Genomic DNA, 3,783 nt, shown 5'->3' with positions numbered 1-3,783 from the left:
GGTACATTGAATTAAACTTGTGGGTTTTCAAAAATTGTTTAATAGTATACCTTAAAACATAATCTTAAAAAGAAAAGCATTGGAAAATAGATTATAATGTATCTAGTGTTATAATCTCAGGTTGTAATGCCCTCTTTGATGTCTAAGAAATAAGCCTGAAAAAAATCTCCAGATAGAGTAAAAAGAGGTATTTAAAAAACCTTTATCTTTTTATATCAGTTACTTTTAATGTCTCTGCAACCCCAGAAACAATGGCAAAAAGAAATGAAAGAAGCCCAAGAAAATAATTGATTGGGAGGACCATTGTTAAGTCTGAGAGTAACAACCTGTGACCCTCCAATAGTGCAGACCTCACAGGCTAAATCTGGCCTGCTGCCTGTTCGGTAGGGCCCAAAGAGCTGAGAATGGCTTTTACATTTTCAAATGGTTTTAAAAAATAAGAATAATATTTCATGATGTGAATTTTAAATTTCAGTGTCTGTAAATGAAGTGTTGCTCAAACACAGCCACACATTCAATCATGTATTGTCTATGGCTAGTTTAATGCCGCAGTGGCAGAGTTAACTAGCTGCAAAAATAAAAAATATTTACTGTCTGTCCCTTTGTGGGAGAAGTTTGCAGGCCCCTGGTGTGCACTGTTGTATCATTTTAAGTCTGTAACAGCAAGTTCTTTCAGAGCCTGCTTGGAAGTTCCGTGACTGGTCAATCTGAGGGCTACCTGAGTCACCAAAGGCTCTTTCCCTCCCCTTACCTGCTTTTCTTTATCATCCTTGGAGTTTGGGGCAGAAAAGAGTAGCAAGATTTCAAGTACTATCTATGGATCATATGATCTAATGTTCGCTAGCAAAGCAGTTCTCTACCAGGAACAACAGGATCATTTAAGAATATTTTTAAACATAAAAGCTTATTCACTTTGTGAAAATCAGACAAAACCAAGTGAGTTCAGCCCTCTGCCCTCCAAACCAGCTTTGCCAGGAAACAGGATGGGTTCCATCAGGCTCACTGAGGCCCAAGCAGAATGGAGTCGGACAGCTATTGACAGGAAACTGCACACACACTCTGGGTCCTTGGAAAACCGCAAACTGAAGTTGGCTCAGAAGCAGACTCAGTTCCTGCTGTGTTCCCACTACCGCTGCAAAACCACGCCACAGCTAGGAAGTTAGCCTGTCAGCCGCGACTTGCACCGACCAGTCAGAACCAAGCAAGTTTGCATCCCCCAGCTGCCTAAACGGACCTGAGTGGGGACTTGGGTGGCAAGTTTTACTACAAAAAGCATCCCCTTTCCTTGTTTCCTTGGTGTGGCTTTTGCTTCATAGCTGAAGGCTATGCCTTCCCAGTTTGCCAACAGCCTCGTTTTTTCTTTTTTGCAATAAACATCTTCCCGACTAAATTTCCTGTTTTACAGGGAAATTTGTTGACAACTTGATTTTTGAATTTAAATTATAACAAAAATAAAGGAAATAAAAGTATGTATGTTGAATACCTTATGGAATTTGTGCCAGTTGGGAGATCACAAGTGAAAAATAACATTTTATCTGCTATTAATAAGATGAAAATTATCAGGCTTTTAAAATATGTTCTTAAAAGTTTTTCAGTTACATAGGAAAAGACCCAACTATTTTTGAAAATAGCAATATAGTTAGATCAGTTACTTGTAAATACTGAGACGATACATGTTATTTTGATTACATAGCTATATTTCTATTTTGAAGTCTCAATTTTTTTGGTCTGTCAGATGCTAAAATAAATTCTAATTTGGGGTAATAGCCTTACAAACTCTTATTTATGCTTAACTTTCAGCTTTATTTAATAAATTGGTAGAATAATACTTTTGGTCATAATTCAATTCCAACTGTGATCTATTATAATTGCTATAAGCTATGAAGTAAACTAAGCATAAATAGGAAGTAGGAAGCCTTATGACTAAATATCATATCTATGTGAATCATATGTTTAAGATTAGGAGGCCTAAAAATCCAGCCTCCATGAAATATGACCAAAGATCTCACTACTTTCAAGCAGCATTTGGCTTAAGGCTATCATGACTTTTACAGAATATAAACTGTAAAGCTCATGGGTATGACCCAATAAACATGAAGACACGATCCTTTGTAAGTTACCGAATAGCTTCTGTGTCTCCTGTCTGGACTTCTCAAAAACTTGTTCTGGTTTACCAAATTCTTATTATCTATTTTACTTGCCTGTTTCTGCACATTGGTTTGTGGGATTTGGGATTTTTTTTTTTAACACTGGTTTACTTCAGTAAAATGCGGATGCTATTAAAAAAAACGTATGTAGGTTGGTTTTTCTCCAAAATATGTTGAGCTAGTTCTTGGTTTAAAGAAAAGGATTTTTTTTAATAGGAAGTTTTTAGAGACATTATGAACTCAAGGCCAGCCCTGGAGCAAGACAGACCACCTCTGTTCCCTTGACTTTCCCAGGATTGAAGATCTGACCCATCCTCCTCTATCACCTTTCCAGAGGAAACCTGCTAACAATGTAAATGGTTACAGAAATATTTGCCTTTGAAAAGGAATTTTGGTGAATATTTGGCCACAGGGCATGAAGAAGTGGGGTGAAGATAAGAGTTTTCTGTACTTCCATTAATTAACCTATTAAAGCTATAGGGCAAACCCTAGTTCCAACAGGCTCTTAATCACTTTACAACTTAATTGAAGTTTCAGGATTATCAGAACACAAGCTTATTCTATCCTTATTTTGCTTTTTTGTTTAAGAATATCTTTCAGAGTGCATGATATTTTTTAAACACTTAAGACAAAGTATTATAGAATGTTTAATGTCCTGGCTATTTGATATATATTTGGTTTTAGAAGCATTCTTATCTTTAAGATATCATGATACTGAAATTGAGACATCTCAAAAAGTTGGTTCGATTGGTTGAAAGTTTTTCCCTAAAGTAGATTGAGACTACTTCCAGTTACAATCCTTTTTATAATAATTCAACCAAGAATTGACCTTTGGAAGCTACCTCCCTCCCACTAACCATGTTATGGAATAGAACACAAAATTCCTTTGTATTTTTTTAATTAAACAGGAAATGACACAATATTATGTGTTTGGAGAGCATCTTGGGCTGTACTCTCACCCCTGCAGATAGAAAATCACAGTCCCCTTAGGGATGGCTCAAGAAACTGTGGCCTGTAGGGTAAAGTTCATTCTCTTGGTAATGACACACAAAATCCTTCTGATCGGATGACTGCTTACTTCTCCAGCTGCAGGTCCATCCTCTCCACCACCATTATTCTTCTTCCATGTATCAGCCATATCAAACTACTGTCAACTTTTGGTTAAAGGAAGAAATAATAATTGCTAACATTTATTGAGCCCTTACTGCATTTCAGATACTGTGCAGTGCACTTTCCATGTATTGTTTAATCCTCATGATGGCACTTTGAAAAACATTATGATCTTCATTTCACAAATGATGAACCAAGACTAGGAGAAGTCAGGTGACTTGCCCCAAATCATAGAGGTAGAGATGTGACACAGGAAGAGAAGCTCACAGACAACTCTTAAATAGTTGTAACTAGTAAACATGCAGTACAAAAAGAATCCAATGTAAAAATCACAACCAAGTTTTAGTAATAGATGTATAAAAGAAATGGAAGTATAGTTAAAGAGCACTCAACTTTATGTAATGTACATGCATGCTTAGCCAAAAAGTAACCAACTATTTACTCTCTTTCTAAACCTAGTTCTTGTTTTTTGAGGTACCACAATGGTACTAAATCATGTCCCATTCACTAGCCATCTTCATTCCTC

The 3,783-nt window shown here is 36.4% G+C and overlaps 1 long non-coding RNA gene across 1 annotated transcript in view; it reads right to left on the bottom strand.

Moving 5' to 3' along the window:
- Positions 1-3,783, bottom strand: part of LOC118973112 (uncharacterized) — an 89,108-nt gene that overhangs the window by 58,587 nt on the left and 26,738 nt on the right. The gene's annotated exons all lie outside the window — the stretch shown is intronic.

The sequence above is a fragment of the Manis javanica genome, chromosome 8, assembly GCF_040802235.1.
Source record: "Manis javanica isolate MJ-LG chromosome 8, MJ_LKY, whole genome shotgun sequence".
NCBI classification, from domain to species: domain Eukaryota; kingdom Metazoa; phylum Chordata; class Mammalia; order Pholidota; family Manidae; genus Manis; species Manis javanica.
This window is presented reverse-complemented; position numbering and strand designations above follow the sequence as displayed.